Source organism: Amia ocellicauda, chromosome 14 (genome assembly GCF_036373705.1).
Source record: "Amia ocellicauda isolate fAmiCal2 chromosome 14, fAmiCal2.hap1, whole genome shotgun sequence".
NCBI lineage: Eukaryota > Metazoa > Chordata > Actinopteri > Amiiformes > Amiidae > Amia > Amia ocellicauda.
In genome coordinates this window covers 19,048,546-19,070,905 of record NC_089863.1, presented here as the reverse complement: position 1 = coordinate 19,070,905, position 22,360 = coordinate 19,048,546, and the positions used below count along the sequence as shown (strand labels likewise).

General features: G+C 37.3%; 1 long non-coding RNA gene across 1 annotated transcript; it reads right to left on the bottom strand.

Moving 5' to 3' along the window:
* Nucleotides 1–393: 393 nt before the first annotated feature.
* On the bottom strand, nt 394–22,043 carry LOC136767966 (uncharacterized). The gene is made up of 6 exons (XR_010821913.1): nt 21,946–22,043; nt 13,289–13,425; nt 8,397–8,501; nt 7,425–7,508; nt 660–800; nt 394–494 (listed from the first exon to the last, which is right to left on the bottom strand). It is a non-coding gene; the product is annotated as an uncharacterized LOC136767966 (long non-coding RNA).
* Nucleotides 22,044–22,360: the final 317 nt, after the last annotated feature.

Genomic DNA, 22,360 nt, shown 5'->3' with positions numbered 1-22,360 from the left:
TGTGCAGTTTTGTCACACAATGCAATGCCACAGATGCCACAGTTTTGAGGGAGTGTGTGATTGGCTGCTGACTGCAGCAATGTGTGCCAGAGCTGTTGCCACGTAATTGAATGTTAATTTCTCTACCATATGCCGCCTCCAACGTCGTTTTAGAGAATCTGGCAGTAGGTCCAACCGGCCTCCCAACCGCAGACGTCGTGTAACCACGTCTTGTATGACCTATAACTCAGGAAAATAATTTTAAATGTTGCATAGTGTTTATTGTTTTGTTCAGTATATGAATAAAGGGCTATTCTGACTGTAGTATTTATTGATACCATTGAAATCTGTATTCAAAAAGGAAAAGCAGCAGCAACAACAACAATAAATGACCAAGGCACACTCACCATTGGATAAGCACATCTCTTTGGAGGAATAACTTGCATTCCTACTATTGTATCTGCTCTGTAGTTTGGATTTCTCACTCTTCTCGTCCAGCAGTTCCTTCCTTAGTTCTGGGCGACACAGACAGCAATAGATTTCAGAGCACAATATGATATTATTAATGGACCCATTTCACACAATTGTCTATATACATATATACATGTTATTTATTTATTATTATTTATTCATAGCAAACAATTGGATTGTAATTAATGCAATGGAATATGAATATTCACCCATGTTGGATCTGTTTGTGAAGAGATTAATCTCTATCACATTCTTAAAAAATTGCAAAAAGTCAGAATGCTCTTGCTGAATGCTGGAATGGTTTGTCTGTAGATTGGAGATTTCATTCTTCTTGTTCTGCTTCCTCAGTTCTAGGTGACAAAGACAACAACAGCATGATTATATTTTAGAACAGTATGACATAATAAATGGACCCACTTCACATGAGGTTTAGTCTTTTACATATACAGCTCTCGAAAAAATTAAGAGATCACTCCAAGTTCAGAAATCAATGTTAAGTGGTCTCTCAATTTTTTCCAGAGCTGTATATGGGCTGCCCTTCACCTCTCCAGACTATAATGCTATGTAAAAGCCAAACATGCATTTTACACTTATTTTATTTTTCTAAAGCAAAAAATGTAGTTGATTTTAACAATAATGATAGCACAACACACAACCATTGTAATAATTATGATAGGCAGCCTAATCACACATTTTTTAAATCATTTAATTTCACAATGTATGTGTTTTGATTGAGGTGGCACTGCTTTATAATAATAAAAACATTATAAAAAAAAGATTTGATTGACATGTGCCATGTGTCAGTCTATATCTAGTCTAGCATAGTCTACTTGTCTGCTGCATGCATGTCAGTAGCTAGCTAGTGTAGCCTAGCTAAAACTTGCAGGAACAATTGGTAGAAAGTACAAGTCTGGTGCCCAAACACCCGAGAGGCGAGACAAGACAACAAGCTACACTACTAGTCAAAAGTTTTAGAACACCTCAATGTTTCCAGTTTTTATTGAAATGAACGCAGTTAAACATCTCAATGGACTCTGAAATTAAAGTATAAATCATGGAATCATTTTGGTTAACATAATTTAACCCCTAAGCTGACAAACCCCTCTGGTACCCTTAAAATGGCACCAAATCCCTGTGCTTCTCTTAAATCCCATGTGTACTCTTCACTGTTGAGTTGTTTGCCAAGTGTTTGGTATCCCATGAAAGCTGGGACTCTGAGCTTTCAAACAACGTGGATTCATTGTTAGGTTGCTCTGAACAAAACAAGCCTATTTGCAAAGAAAACAGAGTGATCTGTGCCCATCTGAATGCGACCTGTAAATCGGATGTGTTTAAGCAAGAAACATAAGAACATAAGAAAGTTCACAATCGAGAGGCGGCTATTCGACCCATCGTGCTCATTTGGTGTCCATTAATAACTAAGTGATTCAAGGATCCTATCCAGTCTATTTTTAAATGTTCCCAAACTTTCAGCTTCTACCACATCGCTGGGGAGTTTGTTCAGATTGTGACACCTCTCTGTGTGAAGAAGTGTCTCCTGTTTTCCGTCTTGAATGCCTTGAATCCAGGGTTGCCAACCATCCATAAATTTACAGTTCATTTAAAAACAAAAAAATCGAAATCAAATTTTATCCGTAAATCTGTAGAAAAAGTCTGACTGTCTGTAAAAATGTCCATTAATACTAATTTCTTCTTCTCAAATTGTTTGACTGCCATCAAACTTTCCTGGTCCTTACAAACATTATTTCAACAAGTTTAATGAGGAGCGTAGGTAGGTCAACGTGTTAACCAACCTGTGGACGAAGTAGGCGGATCTGCCCAAAATGGGGGCATCAATTAGAGTATTAATTATCAGAGAAACTATTTGTTTACATCGCGCAATTCCTGGTTTTAGAAATTAAGTGCGCAAAGCAGCACCTAGGTCTAGAATTGACCATTGGAGAGGATGTCACTTTGTGTGTCATGAGCAATGGAGATCTGCTTTTACTAGTCAATCCAATAAACCTGTCTCAAGCAGCTGGAATAGATGAGCTGATACAAAGAGTCGGAGTACAGACACTGAGCAGAGCCTGCAAGAGCCAGAGCCAGAGAGAGAGAGAGAGAGGCTTTTATAATTCAGCTATAATAGATGCTATTGCTATGTATGTGATATCTATGGATTCAGAACAGCTTTAGCTATGCATGTGTGCATGTATCATGTACTTATAATGCAGTATATATTATATTATATTTGCTGGACACAGCAAACCCCCAATATTTTGAGAAAGATACAGTGAGGGAAAAAAGTATTTGATTCCTTGCTGATTTTGTACGTTTGCCCACTGACAAAGAAATGATCAGTCTATAATTTTAATGGTAGGTGTATTTTAACAGTGAGAGACAGAATAACAACACAAAAATCCAGAAAAACACATTTCAAAAAAGTTATAAATTGATTTGCATGTTAATGAGGGAAATAAGTATTTGACCCCTTCGACTTAGTACTTGGTGGCAAAACCCTTGTTGGCAATCACAGAGGTCAGACGTTTCTTGTTGTTGGCCACCGTGTTTGCACACATCTCAGGAGGGATTTTGTCCCACTCCTCTTTGCAGATCCTCTCCAAGTAATAAAGGTTTCAAGGCTGACGTTTGGCAACTCGAACCTTCAGCTCCCTCCACAGATTTTCTATGGGATTAAGGTCTGGAGACTGGCTAGGCCACTCCAGGACCTTAATGTGCTTCTTCTTGAGCCACTCCTTTGTTGCCTTGGCTGTGTGTTTTGGGTCATTGTCATGCTGGAATACCCATCCACGACCCATTTTCAATGCCCTGGCTGAGGGAAGGAGGTTCTCACCCAAAATGTGATGGTACATGGCCCCGTCCATCGTCCCTTTGATGCGGTGCAGTTGTCCTGTCCCCTTAGCAGAAAAACACCCCCAAAGCATAATGTTTTCACCTCCATATTTGATGGTGGGGATGGTATTCTTGGGGTCATTCCTCCTCCTCCAAACATGACGAGTTGAGTTGATGCCAAAGAGCTCGATTTTGGTCTCATCTGACCATAACACTTTCACCCAGTTCTCCTCTGAATAATTCAGATGTTCATTGGCAAACTTCAGATGGGTCTGTACATGTGCTTTCTTGAGCAGGGGGACCTTGCGGGCGCTGCAGGATTTCAGTCCTTCACGGCGTAGTGTGTAACCAATTGTTTTCTTGGTGACTGTGGTCCCAGCTGCCTTGAGATCATTAACAAGATCCTCCCGTGTAGTTCTGGGCTGATTCCTCACCGTTCTCATGATCATTGAAACTCCATGAGGTGAGATCTTGCATGGAGCCCCAGACCAAGGTAGACTGACAGTTATTTTGTGTTTCTTCCATTTGCAAATAATCGCACCAACTGTTGTCACCTTCTCACCAAGTTGCTTGGCGATGGTCGTGTAGCCCATTCCAGCCTTGTGTAGGTCTACAATCTTGTCCCTGACATCCTTGGATAGCTCTTTGGTCTTGGCCATGGTGGAGAGTTTGGAATCTGATTGATTGATTGCTTCTGTGGACAGGTGTCTTTTATACAGGTAACGAGCTGAGATTAGGAGCACTCCCTTTAAGAGAGTGCTCCTTATCTCAGCTCGTTACCTGTATAAAATACACCATAAATCTTGCTGATTGATAGGGGATCAAATACTTATTTCCCTCATTAACATGCAAATCAATGTATAACTTTTTTGAAATGTGTTTTTCTGGATTTTTGTGTTGTTATTCTGTCTCTCACTGTTAAAATACACCTACCATTAAAATTATAGACTGATCATTTCTTTGTCAGTGGGCAAACATACAAAATCAGCAGGGGATAAAATACTTTTTTCCCTCACTGTAACTGTAGAAATGCATACTGCGTGTGGTGCAGAAAGTCATTTTCCATTGCTTCTACTGGTGTTAGGGATGTCCGGAGCCATGCTAGCAGCATGAAGCACTATGCATTTTCTAAAGCTAGTCAAGAATAGCTAATCTCCTCATACAAAAGCCAACAGGGCAGCTCTGCACCATAGGGTATGTATTTATTTTTATTTTATTTTATTTTCACACATTTTTAAGACCAAAATAAGGGAACCTTTTTGCCATCATGAGCCATTTGGATATTTATACATTAATTTGGGGGCCATATTATAAACATTTGCTATTTTCTGCTTTATTCATGGTTAATGTGACTTTAATTACTGACATTGGTTTTATAGTTTAAATATGAGTTTATGATGTTTCTTGTGTCCTTGAGTATTTAGAAAAGTGCTATGTCCTATTTAAATTTAAATATTAGTATTTTAAATAATGTTGTTGTTGTAATAATGATTACTTGTTCAAACTCACCTCTAATTCGATGGCTGAAACTGTTTATCTTTGATGAGGTGTTTGATGTCAGCTGGCAGGGAAGATGACGCTTACTCACAGCTGTTTTTTCAGGTTTGTGTCTGTCAGTTTTGAGCAGAATCGAGTCTTTGCAAGAGTCAGTTTGGAAAAGAACTGCTCACAGCAGTAAGTCATCCAGAACACAGATGCAAATTTAAGTGCATGTCTCCTCAGAACAGGAAAATGCACAACGTACATTTTGTAGAACTCAAGGAGAGGGAGGTTGTTGTACCTGGCTTTGAGCTCATCATTTCTTTGCAGCTCAATGACTTTGTGTTGTAGGCCATCCAGCATATCGGGGGTTGCAGATATGTTCAACTCCAGTTTTTTACTTTTCACATCCTTAAACTGCTCACAAAATGCCTCCGTGAGCTTTCCAAAATTGATGGTCAACACTACAGTTGCCATTACGTTGTTCGGCTTCAGGGACTGTGTACACAGACATTCTTGATGTATGATGCTGTTGCATACAATTAAATCACTTGGATCATGATTGAGACAACTCATTTATTTTTTCACTAATGCGGTTAACCCCTTTTTCAAGCCAACCATGGCTGGCACTCCATCTGTAGGCCACTTAATTTTTCAAACCGTAGCTCAAATTTGCTCATAGCCAAGACAAGTCTCCCAAACAAGTCCTCACCTCTGGTGGTGCCAGGCAAGGCCTCCAAAGACAGCAATTCCTCCCTTGTGTCAAACAATGGTAATCCCACACACACAAAAGTGGCAAATTGGGCGGTATTTATTATGTTACCTGCCAAAGAGAAAAACTCAAAATTTCTCGCAGAGTCCTTCAATGTTTTTGCGATATCTTGTGCTATGTCATGATAATACTTCGAGACAAACTGACACTTTGGAACAATTTAACTTTGTCTGGTGCTACCAACTCTGCAGTGGCAAGGACAAATTCTCCTCCCAAATGAGGCTTCAGTTACGTGGTGATAAGCTTGCTCACCATCCATCTTGCTGACATTACATTTTCCCAATCCAAATTAGGTTTCGTAGAGGCGGCCTGTTGGGCACCCAAACCCTGCTGAAGAGCAAAGACTTTATCCACAAGAACTTGTCCTTGCAACTCATTCACTTTAGCATGTTTCGAGCTGATGCTCCAAATTTGCCTTTTTCATTACTACAAGTGCATCGCCACAAACTAGGCATACAGGTTTGCCTTTCATTGCAACAACAAAATATTAATTTATTAATTTGTCTTGGAAAATGCAACACTCCGCATTTACTTTTCTTTTCTTTACTGTAGCCATTTTTCTGATGTACAGGAGCTCGATGATGACAAGCTGTCTGGTACGGTAGCACCAAGGCATTGGTGGAGGTGGGTGGGTGGATGTTCTTAATTTTATTTTTGTGGAAAAACAATGTCTAGAGCTTTTCCTATTAAAAAGAAATGTATTTATGAATTGACTCAGGGGCCTGATCAAACGGTCTCGTAGGCCTTATACAGCCCAGAGGTCGGACATCCCCCACCCCTGCTCTAAAACAGCGATATCTTTCTTGAAGTGTGGAGCACAGAATTCCAGATGAGCTCTAACTAGTGCATTGTACATTCTGAACATTACTGCCATTGTTTTAAATTCTGCACTTTTGACAATATACCCTAACATCCTGTTTGCCTTTTTTATTGCTTCCCCACATTGTTTGGATGGGGAGAGTGAGGAGTCCACATAGACTACTAGGTCTTTTATCTTCATCTAGTTCTATTCCTCCCATAGTGTAATTATAGTGGACATTTTTGTTACCTGCATGTATTACCTTGCACTTGTCCACATTGAATTTCATCTGCCAGGCGTCGGCCCACAACTGAATATTATCTAAGTCCCTTTGAATAACATGTACTGGTTATTCACTGGACTTGAATTGTTTAAATTTCAATAAAAAACTGAAAAATGTAGGTGTTCTAAAATCTTGGACCAGTAGTGTACTTCTCACAGCCATCCAGATGTTGTGGCTGAATCCTATACACCTGCTGCTAGCTCTGCTGTTGCTAACAGTGACACGATAATCATGGACAAGTGCAATGAGAACAGGAACTCCACAAAACAGCATTACATATGGCATGTTTTCATATTTCGTATCTGAACATGTTTTCTTTTTTGCATATATAGACCTGCTTGATTTCTATATATATTGACAGTAATGCTTATTTTCTTGGGTTTGTACAGTTTATGTTCTGGTAAGGGGGACAGGGATCCCCTTTACTTAAAGCCTTGCTCCCGATAATATAATATAATATAATATATACACTTGTTTGTAAAAATGTGAGATTAATCATGATTACAAAAGTTAATCATTTGACAGCCCTAATATATATACACTGAACAATAGGTTATTCAAGAGTAGTATACAACATTGTACACTTCATTTTTTCCTTGACTTGGTTTGTCATTATATCCAGCTCTCAAATGTATTTATTAGACATATGATTAAGTACTGACATTTGATTTGAACAATAAGAAGCACTTAACACAAACTTCTTGTAAACTTATTTCAAACTTATTATAATTCTTTGTAATATTTCATTATTGTGTTCACCACTGTAAAAGTATAAATAAATGACAGCACAGATAAGTAGATGTGAATACCAGTTATCTCAGTGTTGCTGTTCTGCTCACTGTGCCATCCTCTCACCCTGAGGAAAGTTTGCTCGTCTACTGAACCTAGGAAAACTGAAAGTAAACCAAATAATTAAACAACAAATATTGTGACACAGTAAGGGGCAGAGTACTTGAAGAAAGACATATGTGTATGTACTTTGTTCTCACTATATAAGGACCATGCCCAGAGCACTGTGCTGTTAAATACCTTGAGGGAAAGATGTGGAGGGCAATTGGGAGAATGTTTACCATTTGTTGTAAGGAATTCTACTTTTGTGTGCTTAATATGTAGTGTACTGGCTTTTGATTTTCGGCCTGGACTGAGAGCCCGATTTGGAAGACCACCCTGGAACAGAGCAGGACAATGATTATGGATGGACCCTGGCTTTCACACTCCAACTATGAGACTGCCTAAGCCATTTTAACTTCATCAAGTACAGAGCTTCAGAGCTGGGAGAAATTAGTAGTGACCTGATGATAGCTACGGCTGTCTGCATAAGTGAGTCAGGGCCCAAACAAAGGACTAGGCTTATTGTTTTCCACACCAGTATATATATATTGTTTACTTGAATGCTCAGACTGAAGACTTCTTAGGGTAAAATTAGTTACAGTAAATGTCAGCAAAAACATCATAGGAAGCATTCAGTTACAATGCATTTAATTCTGTTATATTATGCATTAGTGTAGTGAAATTTATCACAATTTGTTCCAAATGGGTTTAATTTAGTGTTTAATGCCTTTTTAATGTGTTTTGTTGTAAATGTCTGATGGTTATCTGGACGATTGAAATGCGAGTGAGGCCACATGCCAAGGTACAACTGCTGTAGACTATAGAGGTGTCACACTGTCTAGATGAGAGTCCTCTATCAGCACAGCTGCAGTATTCCTCACTGTCAGCCTGCTGTCCAGTCCAGAGTGGGAGCAGCTCTGACAGTGAACTCCTGCTTGTTCAATACTCACAGTACACAGCCAGTCCAGAGATGAGACTGAGGATCCACACACAGGCAAGGAGCAGTGAGATCCTCTTGTACAGAGACACTCTCCCATCACTGCTCTTCTGAGGTCCTGGGAAAGAGAGCAGGTTCCTCCTAAGACTTATTTTAAAATAATCACTTTGACAATGTTTTTTTTTAATTTTCCCCATCTTATGTAAAGTTTCCATTACACAACTCTCTATGTAAGCAGTTTTTTTGATTAGTCAGAAATGCACTACTTGCTCTAGGGATCTAGCACAAAATTATCATAACAGGGCCTATTGGAACCTTTTTCTTCTTTCTTTCTGGGAGCCCAGTCAAGTTTATGGAAGTCAGGTGTTATGTAACCCAGGAGTTATAACATAGGGCATATTGCTGATTTAATGAAATCAAAAAGAACAGATGTGACTTTCATGCTGAGATTCTAGTCTACAATGAAGAACTATCTTAGAGCACATAATAATTGTTACGGTCCCTCTCTAGCAACTCAACTGTTCCCCACGAGAGTTCGCCATTGCCTCTTCCTTACGTGTCTCCTCTCCCAGTTCCCACAATACAATAATTTAATCATCACAGCAATCACCCAGTTTACTTACCACTCACCTGCTTCCCTTTATCCAGTTCCTCTGCTTCCCTATTTAAACCCCTCCCTGGCCCTTACTATTTGTGAAGTTTTGTTTTGCTGTTAGCTACAACTATGAAAATGTTCCTAGTTTATGATCGGTCGTTCCTACGTCCCCCTTCGGTTCTTTGTTACCTCGACTTCTGGATTTGCCTTTGAAACACCTGTCTGCCTGATACTCTGAACCTTTGCCTGTGTACCTCGACCGTGCCTTTTGCCTTCTCTTCATTTGCAGTGTCTTGCCAGTACATTGACCCCAGCCTGTTTCTGATCTCTGCTCCTCACCCTGCACCTGGGTCCTCTACTACACTGTGCACCTGAGCTCCACAGCCCTGACAGTCTGTCCTCTGTCCTGGACAGAGAGCCCTAGCAGCTCCCCCTGTGAGCGGACTTGTTGCACCCCAACCAGGGCCTGCTCCGTGGTAGTAGCCACTATTCAGTCAGCAGTATTCCAGCCGCTGGCAGATATTTCACACCTGGTGCCAAGACGGGGGTCATGACCCAGTTAATTGCCCCATTGGGGTCATATTGCAATTTTTACAAGAGCTGATGGACCAGGGCAAGTCCCATTCCACGCTCAAAGTGTATCTGGTGGCCATCTCCACATTTCATGTCCAGATTGATGGTGAGCCCCTTCACTGCCCACATGGTGCCTTGATTTAGTGCTGGACGCACTTTTCAAGGCACATTTGAACCATAGCAATCAGCTGACCTCAGGAAGGGCCTCGCTGCACACTGTTGTTCAGTTCTATAGGCTGGATGTGACGGGACCAGCCTCCTCTATTGGGATCCCGGTGTTGGCTTGAGTTGAGCCTCAGTAGCCTATGGGCACAGGCTCCTAACCTTTATTGTTCCCATCTGCCCCTGTCGGCACATCCTGGTGTCTACCTTGGATGAAGTCATGTCGACCTGATTTCCCTTCCTATCAGATTATGCCTTCCAGTCGAGCACCTGTGTGAGCTGCTCCTGGATCTTTTGACTGCCATGTCGACATAATTCCAAGGGACTGTCACGTGGCTTTCAGGTATGTCACCTAACTAGGCCACCCTGTATATGGTTCATTCATTATTTCATATATAATTTGCATTGTCTTCTGGGAGTGCATGAGTGTTGCCTGTACCCTGTATATAGTTCCATGGACAGCAGGTCTGTGGCCCCATACTAGTTGTGCTAGCAGAGCAGGGGACCACTGCCGCTGTTTCCAGTGCACACAGTTGAGCTGGCTCTTGTTGCCTTGCTGTGTACAAAGTTAGTTTGTAACAAAACATGGTAAATACTATTTTATTGTTTGTAAGTATTTTACAATTTCAAATATAAAAACATTCAAAATTGTAATGCTTATGATTAAAAAAAATTAAAAACAATTACTAAAATCACTTAAATTTTTTTTAAATCTCAAAGTGATAAAATTCAAACAACTAAACATGTGCTTAATGAAAACAAACGTGATAAAAGCAAAACTGCTAACCAACAAAAGAGTCAAATACATTGAAAATAACTGAAAATGAATCGGACAAATCAATAAACAAATAAAACAAGAAAATAAAAAACAAACCAAAACGGTCCGATTCATTTAAAATTAAAACCAAACGGCCAATGTATTTGACAAAAGAATAAAACAAAACAACCAAAAAACCCAATCAAATTAAGTGTTTTTAAAAACAACTAAATCTTTAAAAACAATTAAAATTCATTTTTAAAAATTCATTTTTAAAATTAATCTTTCATAAAAAAGGTTAAACGATCTTGGCTCGGGCTCCAGCAGGGGGAGATGGTAAAATACTGTTTATTAGGTTGAGTATTTTACATTTCTTAAAATAAAACAATTCCAATTTTAATACTTATGATTAAAATCATTTAAAATATCAATCATTAAAATCACTTAAAAAAATTTAAAATCTTTGTGATTTTAACTAAAACAATTAACTTTAAAATAAACGTGCTCAAATCAAATAAACAAAACGTGATAAAAGCAAAAAATTGCACACCAACAAAAGAGTCAAATACATTGAAAATAACTGAAAATGCATTGAACAAATTAAAAAAACAATTAAAAAGGGGGAGATGGTAAAGCCGCTGTTGTCCTGCGTCTAACTGTGCTAGGTTGGCAGGTGACAACTGCTCCTGTGTTGTGTGAGAGGTGCATGAGCTGGCTCCTGCACCCCACGGTGTATAAAGTTAGTTTGTGAACAAGCACATTGGAGCAGTTGCTCCAGTGCAGTGCGGAAGTGGAGTGTTCTCCTGCTGCCTGCTATATATATATATATATATATATATATATTGTTGTGTTCAGCTGTGGATACTCCAGTGTTCTGGCTAGCCCGCTGTGTATATTATTGACAGTTTGTACAGTGGGTCTGTGGCCCCGCTCCTGGGTGTGCCACTGGTCCACTGCCACTATGCAGCTGTCTGTCGTACAAGTAGATATGTGGCCTCCCTTCTAGTGGTGCTAGCAAATCAGCAGGCCATTGCTACTGTTGTAAATGGAAGGCGTAAGAGTTGACCTCTGTGGCTCCACATTGTACATGCTGGTTGTTGACAGTTCCCAGTACAGTGTGACTGAGGTCTTCGCTTCTGGACAGCCCAGGTGTGGCCCCAAGGGGCCCCTGCAGTCTCTGTCTAGAGCGGTTAAGACATTTAAATATTCACTAGAATCAAGTTTATCATCATTAAACAACAGTTACTTTTTAAGAGATTAAAAATTGTGCAAAAAGAAAATGAATGCAGTTGTTTATATATTGCTGCTGGGTGTCAGACGTTTGTTTATTGGTTGCGATTTTGGCGATTCTACATTCAGAATAGAGTGGGGGGAAAAACAGATCCACAATGTGAGTAATTACATCAAGTGTAGTGAGGAATTTATATGTGTATTTTGAAAAGACTATAATAAACAAGTCCTTCTCGTTTATCATTACTGTCATGATTCGATTGTCTCTTTATTGTATTATCCCCTGCAACACAACTAATCTATTAACTGTGTAAATAATTCCAGTTATTTTGGCTAATGGCTTCTGAGTAGGGGAGACCAGGGCTAGTTGTCTCATGGGTAGGTTGTCACACTGTCAATATCCTCCAACCAGAGAGTGCAGATACAAAAATGTTACATCAAAATGTGCAACTGAGGTCAATTATTTTGTTAATTTATCTGTAGATCACAAAATATTGAGGTGAGCACAATTGTTACATTTTAACCACCCCCCAAAAATATGGTGTCTAATTAAACTTTGTTACATTGGAGTTATCAAAAAATCGAAAATATATTGAATAGAGCCAGCACTCAGCTATTATCTCATACTTTATCTGAAAACCTTAATATATATATATATATATATATATATATATATATATATATATATGGACAACATAGTTACTATATTTAAACTGAAACTTTGACTCAAAATGGATGTTGATGCATAGCATGCACTTTCAATCCATTCCTTGTTTCTTTCTTACAAGTTACACCAGATCACTTCAGTTATTACGTATTACAGATCACTGGAATTAAATTGATATCTGTAAGCCTTTCTAGATTGCATGTGAACTCCACCGTCTGAATTTACTATTCTGGACTCATTAGGGTCAGGTTGAGAGAGATGAATAAAAACTTAATTTAAATGTTGTATTTTCATTTTCTGGGTACAAGGCTAAACTATGACAGACATCACATTAAACTAAAATAGAATTCCATCTAAAATAGATTTTAGATGGAAGTGGTGGTGGTGTAATAGTGGTGTTACAGTCATCATGAGATTGCAGTGAATGCCACTCCATCAAAAACATTTTGATACAAACGTCTCTTGCTCTTAAATTACAGAAATGCACTCCAGTTTGGCAGCCATAGTAAAGATGTTTGAGCCCAGCTTCACTCCTAATTGTGCTGTTTTAAATCTGTGTGGAAGGAATGTGATATGTTACACGTATTCTTGGTTGGCGTGTAATTATGTGTGATATCCCCCTTTGAAGAAATGATACCAATAATAAGGAAATTATCTTAATCTGATATCCTAATATTTGATTTATAGATAAATATATTAGATATATTCTGGATTATTAATTTATAATACAAAGCATACCCAGATACTCAGGTGCATCTCATTGGGACACCCCAAATCCTAAATTTGCACAAATGAATCCAATTAAATGCATGAGTAAGCAGAATTATATTTCAACCTAACAGATATTGGAACATGTATAAAGAGAAAATATTCACAATCAGTAAATCTGACTGTGTTTTTAGATTGGATTCTGAACTGTACCTTCAGTGCTTCTTGGCAGGGATGTCCCTAGTTCAGGTTGTTTCATCATCGATGAAGGATTGGCAGATTTAAGGTCCAAATTCTCACACAGGTTGTCTGTCTTCATATCTGTTATACTGCGGTCAGACGAAGTTGCTCTGTGATATAAGGGGGAATGTATTGTTGCTTTATTCCTGAGTGCTTAAGACCACACTGGCAGGGCTGCCCACACTCACACATATTGCATGTGACACAAACAATTTAACACAATTACACACCTACTCATGTGACACAAACATTTTAACACAATTACACACCTACTCATGTGACACAAACGTTTTAACACAATTACACACCTAATCATGTGACACATGGCTGTATCTCTGGCAGTTGGATAAATGAGTTATGTTTGTCCAAAAGTAGACCTTCCAAGAAAGACAGATACTTCCAGAAAATAATGTTGAGAAACAGCCAGAATGGGAGGGGATCGCAAAGTGGGGAGTTCACACTAAGCACTTGTTTAAAATTCACAGCCTAGAATTTGGAAGGCAGAGAACTTTGATGAGCTCGTCATTGTTTATAATAAATGGGTCATTCTACGAAATGGTTGCCTTTTAGCGTCCTGTAAAAGGACAGCACATACTTATCAGATTGGGTGTGAAGTGGCAGAGCCCTGAACGCGGCTGTCAGTAGCAAGTGATGGCCACAGTCTAGATAAGACCCTACAACCAGGCCTGGCCATATCAACCCCACAACAGAGCCAGAGAGCTCTAGTTTATGTAGCAGGCCTCAGTACTCAGAGAGTTAAAAAAATTATACATTAAAACAGCCCTATACTTTCTCACTCTATATTGATACATGTACATTAAGTAAAAAATAAATAAACACACTTTGATGCTGTGGTATTGCATAATCATTTATCTTCTTTCCTATGTATTAGATCTGCTTTGAAATGTTTAGTCCTGATCATTTATACAATCTCATTCTTAAACATGGCCTATTTATTTAAATTGTGTATATATGGATTATCTTAAATTTTTTTTATGTATATCTCACTGTCTGTCTGTATGTCTAAACGGAAGGAATATTTTGTAGGCTGTATTGCCATTTGGGATATACAGTATTTCACCCTATTCAAACAAAACATTTATTCAGTCATTAAATCTTCAGATTACCATTTTTTGTTTGGAAACAGTGTAAAGAAGTTGAAATCGTTTTTAAAAAAAAATCAAGGTAAAAATGTATATACTGGCTTATCCACCGAGAGATATATGTTTGTGAAGACTCTGTATAGGATGTTGAAGAAAGTGTTTTGTGATAATTATATAATGTTTTATATCAATACTAGCATTAGAAATAGTTTTGTATACAGACTGAGCAGATTAGATTTAGCAGGACAAGTAAAGGGTCAACAAGGTCGATTTGTTAGAAACTCCTGTTAGTAATGAAAGATTACACAGTGCCAAAATAGCCTACAGATGTCTGCTGTGAATTTGTTTATGACTTAACCATTTCTCCAGATAGGCAGGAACTGTTTCTGTTAAAGAGCGATTGACACTAGGTAAATAACGACCGTGGGATCGCATCTTCATAGTGCACATCAAAGACAGACATCTGCTTTGGATCCATCACCTCTTCACAGGAGGACAGGTCGTAAAATGGACCCGGACCTGTATCTTCTGATTGGATGAACGGCCATAAGATGTTACGTCATTTTCCCTATAAAGTTGTCTGTAAACATTAAGTCTCACTGAAGGAATTATTCCTGACGTGGGGCTTCCGAGCGGCTCGATTAAAGTTCTATTTGCTTTGTCTCCACGACTCTCCACTTATTTCTGAGACGGTTCTACAGTTTGCAACAGGTATTCTTCTAGCACATGTACACCTAACAAAGGACCATAAAATGACATGATGTTACAACATGATGTACATAGAACATTAAGCGATATGGCACTAAGGTTTTGTGTAAAAACAATGAATGGTCACCGAAGGCTTTCGAAGTAGGAGGGGAGGCCTTTGTGTGATAGTTGAAGTAAAGAAATTGAAACTTTGAAAGGAATTATTTCTGTCTCTGTGAAGAGTAATATGTCTGGGTAGCCTTGTCCCTCTGTATGTCTGGCCTCCTGTAGGAGATTTCAGACCAAAGCTGCTACACTGTCCTCTCTCTCTTGAGCTGCAAACTGCTGCTCTGGCTGCTTCTCAAAGCTTTTCCAAATGCCAAATCATTTTGAGTCTAAACTTCATCGGGTGTCTACAGGCTAGAGATGCTCTTGATTCCTTCATGTGAATGGAAACTATTCACTCCATTATAGAACAAATAACATATCAAAGGTAATATTTGGTCATAAAGTCATGGCCTTATATGGGGTAAACCATGAAATATTGTACTAACTAATGGAAAAAACAGTATTGTGGGTTTCTAAAATTAATTAAAATATACTATATATTAAACAAAGTGACAATTGGGAACTATTAAAATATGTCAATAGCTTTAATGTAATTATAAATATTGTCTACCAGTAGTTATGATACACACATTTTGTTTAAATGTCATACATGAGCTGATGTCCTTAATAATAATAATAGAGAAAGTCAAGAAACAACATAATGAATGAAAGAACCCAACACACAAAATGAATGAAAGAACCCAACACACAAAATGAAAGAAAATATATCCCATTCTATGGAGTGTACCTATTTTCACTTGACTGAGATTGTTTAGTGCCTCTATGTATTTCACACTAGGAATGCCTCAAGACTATTAATGATTAGAACAAATGTACTAACAACTAGAGAACAACATTACAGCTATACCAAATCCTGATTTTAAAACATTCATGAGAAAAACTGACTAGTCACCTTCTGTGGATGTAAAAATGTTAAATAGTTTATTGTGTGTGTTGGGAATAACCGGTTTGTTTCAATAGGGTGAAATACTGTACACCCCAAACTGCAATACAGACTAAGATTACAAGAGAGCATAGTAAGTGTAGCATGGTAAAATAAAAAAGTACAAAATACTCGTTGCATTTAGACAGACATAGGAAAGAAGAGAAATGCTTATGCAATACCACAACATCAAAGTGTGTTTATTTATTTTTTACTTAATATACATGTATCAATATAGAGTGAGAAAGTATAGGGCTGTTTTAATGTATAATTTTTTTAACTCTCTGAGTACTGAGGCCTGCTACATAAACTAGAGCTCTCTGGCTCTGTTGTGGGGTTGATATGGCCAGGCCTGGTTGTAGGGTCTTATCTAGACTGTGGCCATCACTTGCTACTGACAGCCGCGTTCAGGGCTCTGCCACTTCACACCCAATCTGATAAGTATGTGCTGTCCTTTTACAGGACACTAATCCAGAGAAAAAACTCAGAATAACAATTAAAGAAGGATTATCAGATAGACAGGGTTTCATGACTTTTTACTACAGAGCAGTTTGATTATTGCCGCACAGTCTTTGTGTGCCATATTCAGTTTACTTATTTTAATAGCACAAATCTGTTGTTTCTATACAGTTCCCTTTAAGAGCCCAATATTGACACATTTGTTTATTTTTATTATTATCACTTTTAAGCCTTTACTTCACTAGTCTGATAAGGAAACACATTTCTGAGTAAATGTTTCTGTTATGTGGACATTATAGGTCTTCAACTTAGTTTTCTGTTAAGACAAAAGTCACTTTAAATAAAACCATTTCTGACTAAGCGGTGGCAATGTGTTCAGTTTAGGTATTCAACTTATTTATAATGGCAAAAATGATTAAGGTTTCATGATAAAATAGACAGTTCTTCATCTTTGTTTAAATTCCCCTCATTTTGTAACTTTAACTAGGAAGTGAATTTGAGATGTGAGACAAAAACAACATGAAAGACTAGAAAACTATTTAAAACTCTTGCCCTTGTCAACTAAAAAGCCTGCTGCTGGCTCTTGAATTCAGCTACATGTGATTGTGACTAGGTTTAATTCAGACTGTAGGTTGTTTATGTACATGGGTAAATTACTTATGCTAGCCTAGTATACTACTATATACCAATGCTTTATTGGCCTTCAGGCTAAATAATTTTGTATACCAAACAATGGTGACATATTCTGAGTATTGTACTTAAACTAGTGCTATTCAAGCTCTGTGAAACCAACCCATAGAGAACAAAGTGAATTTTGGATTAATGGCAAAGCGCAGCCATAAACTGTCAAAATAATCAACCCGTGGTAGAAATATAGATGTCTAATTATTTTGAGCACTAATCTTACATTTCATAAAGAAAAGCATTTCATTCTAGGCAATTCGTAGGTGTATACTTAGTTAGTTAGTTCACTGTAATGATAGAAATTAGAAGTTTATTTCTTTAGCACACTCAGCACAGAAAACCATTTCTTTCTAAACAATTACTAGATAGCCAGTTTAGGCCTTCATCTCAGTTATTTGTCATAGCAAGAGTGGTTAAAAATATGTATTAAATTATATATCTTTGTTTTCCCTTTTGTTTGCTGTTCCCATAAAATGTGTTTTTTCATGCAATAACATGGTAACCAAGATATACAAGATATCTTAAAGTACAAGGCATCTGAGAGCTGTGTAGGGTCTCAATGCATTTGATGCTGAGGATTAATTAAACTGAAAATGGTCAAAGCCATGGCTTTTTATTGAATGCTAAATTTGACAGGGTTCTTTCTTAAGGACCTGTTGCCTGGGGGTGTTGCTGCTTCGGGTGTGTTCAGATAAGAGAGGCTCTGTAGGACAAGCAGGACAGAGACCCATCTCAAAGACACTCTTCCTGCTCTGCCTCTCCATTTCCCCTCTTCACTGCACACAGCTTAACTATATTGTGCATCCTACACAGAGCGCCCAGCTTTTGACACTGTTGGCAAGACTGTGCATGGCTCAGAGCCTGAAGAAAAACGTGTGGTAATTAAAACATATTTAATTTCTATACTGTAAAATGTCAAACTCAAAGTGGTTGCTGTTCTTAATGTTTGTCTTGTTTAATTATTTCATGTATTTTGTACAATTTTGTGCTGACAAGTTCTACATCAACATAAATTTCAATGTAAAGAGTCCATGTCACGCACTGTAATGCAAAGGAAACATGAGGGGCTGTAGAGACACTCATAAGAGTAACAGATTTAATAGACAGTTGTGTAAGATCAGACCACCATGTTTCTGTTCTTGTGCTACAAGTAACATACAAACTGTTGAAAGAGTGAACTACAGAGGGTCTATAATAGTGCAATAGTTTTGTTTAACATGTTTTTGAATTATTATTATTATTATTATTATTATTATTATTATTATTATTATTATTATTATTATTATGGAGAGTTTTGTTTAATATGTCTTTGAATTATTATTATTATTATTATTATTATTATTATTATTATTATTATTATTATTATTATATATTATTTTGTAATTACAAATATGATAAAAGTACACCTTAAATCAAAAGTATAAACCACATTAATGTACATAGTAATACAATGTTTATGATACAAAAACATGCCTTAGCATTTTGACAATGTTTAAATGGAGTTTTGAAGCCCTGGCCTACAGAGTCATTTTATAACAAAAGCGCACAGCGTTGTCTAAGCCCTGCTACCTGCTGTCAATGCAGTTTTTAGCTCTGTCTGAATAGATTAACAGATTAATAATACCCCTATGCTACTGGTAAACCTTTTAAGTTCACATCATATTTTTGTAAGTGTTATGTTGAGGGTGAGCCTATCTGTTTCTGTGTCTGTAAAATAAACCATTTACAAAACTTAAGAGTTTCTCGTGATTTTTCAGGGTTTCAGGGTTTAGTAAAGTGCAGTCTTGGGTCATATAAATATAACGTTGTGCCTATTTCTGTCTGCTGTGGCTGTTTCCTGAAGAATGATTGCATTTGTCACTATGTAGTTTGCAGATGACTACTAGATCTAAACAAGAAGTGTTTCTCACTTTATTTACAATAGATAGGTGATGATGTTTGTTGCAAGAATGGGGTATAACTTTGAAAAAGAAGCAAACAGTGAAAGACTTAGACTATATGGAATATGTCTGAAATGTTAAGGAATGACATAACTCAGTACAGGTCAGTGTTTTTCTCTGTCCAATGTTGGTAATGTGAACCAGAAATTAATGAGTACAAGTATCTTTACATACTATTGGAGTCTTTTTCTAATTCTGACTATGTCCCATGTTGTAATATGCATGTTTGAAAGTGTTTCTCACTTTATTTATAATAGACACTTCCTGTACTTTGTTGCAAGAATTGGGTATAACTTTGAAAGAAGAACATTCAAGCAAACAGTGAAAGACTTGAGAATATATATTGAATATATATTGACTATGTTGGGAATGTTATGTAATGACATTACTCAGTACAGGTCAGTGTTTCTTTCTGTCCAATGTTGGTGTTTTTTTTTTTTGGTGTCTTTTTCTACTTCTGACTATGCTCCTTTTGTAAAACGCTTGTTTGTCACAATAAAGTCACCATCATGTATGTGTGTGTGTGTGCTTGTATTTATTAATTCTATACATTTGTGCATGCACAAATGAACACATTATATATATATATATATATATATATATATATATATATATATATATATATATATATATATATATATATATTATTCAGCAATATATCATATATTATTGTATACTTTTGAATATTCACAAATGGTGCTTCACTGTGTCTCTGTGGTGAAATTGTATTTTTTCTTTATTGATCAATATAACATATATATATATATATATATATATATATATATATATATATATATATATATATATATATATATTGAGACATTTCAATAATCCGAACCAAAATTGATCTAATATATCTGATTCCATTAGAACCTATTCTTTCTAAATCAATCTTGCAAACATTTTCAATAATAACCTTTTTTTTTTTACTGCAATTAACACATTTAAATAATATTGTCATAGCATTCCCCTTTTAGTCAATAATAATAATAGAATAAAGAAAATCCTGCACTTATCCAGGCTCATTAATATTGAAAAGTCTGTAATCTGCACTAGTAATAGTCTCGAATTACTTACAGCAGGTCTAAACACTCATTTTAAACGTTTTATTTCAATCACCCTTTCTAATACTATTATTTTGCTTTAACAAAACTCAGTTCAATAAACGAAATAAAAATTGACTAGCCCTCTTTAATAACATCTGTTTCAGTCTTTCTAAGTACTGTTCTGATTAATATTGTACCTTCCTTGCACTGTCCTCTAAACACGTCCACAGATACAGTATTAACATGCAATGCATTCAACCACATTGCTTAGTGTTACCTGCAGACTCCACGTCCTGTTTTACAATTGTTTACTGTCATAGTTTTATTCTATAACAGTCACAACTTAATGTTACCAAATTACAGATCAATATTAACACACAATTATGTAACACATATTTAAGTTACAGTTTACTTGAAAGTAATAAGATAAAAGTTAATAAAACTGTATAGCCATGAACACAACACTGTCAATGCAGTCACCCCGACATTTCATCTGTAATGATTAGAGCAAGGTGAGTGTTGCCAGGTTCAGCAAACATTTCCAGCACAACGACTGCTCAAAACCAGTCCAAGATGCCTGAAAACTTGCACATTTTATTTTGTATTTCTTTTTTGGTGTACAACAGAGGAGTTTACACATGTGTCCAATAGGTGCCTCCATAGTGACAATCAGGGGCATCGCTGGGGGCTACGAAACGAGGCCCAGGGACGGGGTGTACTAACGCGATCCGATCTTGATCTCGATCTCAAGAGAAGAGTGTGTTATAAATAAAATTAATTATTGGCAAATTATTATTATATAATAATTTTGTAGTTGATGAGAAAACGCACACCAATGCAATAAACTGGGAAGGTCATGTACGGTTTTAATGTATCCAATGTCCTTTTCGGATGGCAGGCTACATAATTGTCAGATCCAATGATTCAACAATGGCATAAGCACACTGATATTAAGATGCATTGGGAAATGTAGTGAACAGCTAAGCTTGTTTAATTAATACAGTCATCAGCAAATAGCACAGCATAATTGTGCGAAAGGTTTACGATCGTCAGTGAGGCATTACAGCCCAAAACCCGCCACCAGCGACTTCGTTTTCAAAGTGGCCCAACTTGGCAAGAAAACCGCGGATCTGGCAACACTGCCAAGGTGAGTGTAATCCGATGTTGCATTCTGTGTGGAGACAGCGCTATCGCACCCTAGAGTCTGGAGACTGCAACTACATCTGTTGGTATCAAATTTGAGCACGTTTATTTTAAAGTTAATTGTTTTAGTTTTGTTAAAATCACAAAGATTTTAAAAATTTTAAGTGATTTTAAGGATTGACATTTTAATTATTTTAATCATAAGTATTAAATATTGAATTGTTTTTATTTAAAGTAAATGTAAAATACTCAACCTAATAAACAGTATTTTACATCTGTTGGTATCATTTCGCTTTCCATTTCAGTAATCTAATACTCTCCTGGATGGGACACCAGGCCTGAATTATGGAATCAGCTCAACACATTTTGTGTCTTCTAACCTATAATCTGCAAAAGCGACTCACTGTGCAGGACTGAGCAGTTAAGTGCACTGTGCCGGTGGCCCGCTGGACCGGCCCGTGTGTTTCTGCTGGGTCGCTGTCCAGAGCAGCATTTAGCCGAGATTGGATGGACTGACCTGATGAAGGCTTGTGATGCGTTGGTTTCTTGATGATAAAACACAACCAGACACCCAGATGAGATCACAGTTACAGGGCCCTGGAGCTGTCAGCACCAATACTCACCACTGTGGACTCAGGACTGTACAGCGCTCTTTAATAAAAAAGGGAACCGGTTTCAATTTCGTCATTAGCAGGAAAGACAAACATCTCCTCACCTCCCTACTCCACTTCCTCTCCCCCTTCTCCTCTGCCTATATATAGTAGGGATGTAGAGATTATGGAGAAGATGTAGCATGTCTGAACTTTTCATCCTGTCCACACAGTGCTGAGTTATTATTATTATTATTATTATTATTATTATTATTATTATTATTATTATTATTATTATTCCCAATTCTCTCCCAATTGTTTACACACTCACATTGGATCTTG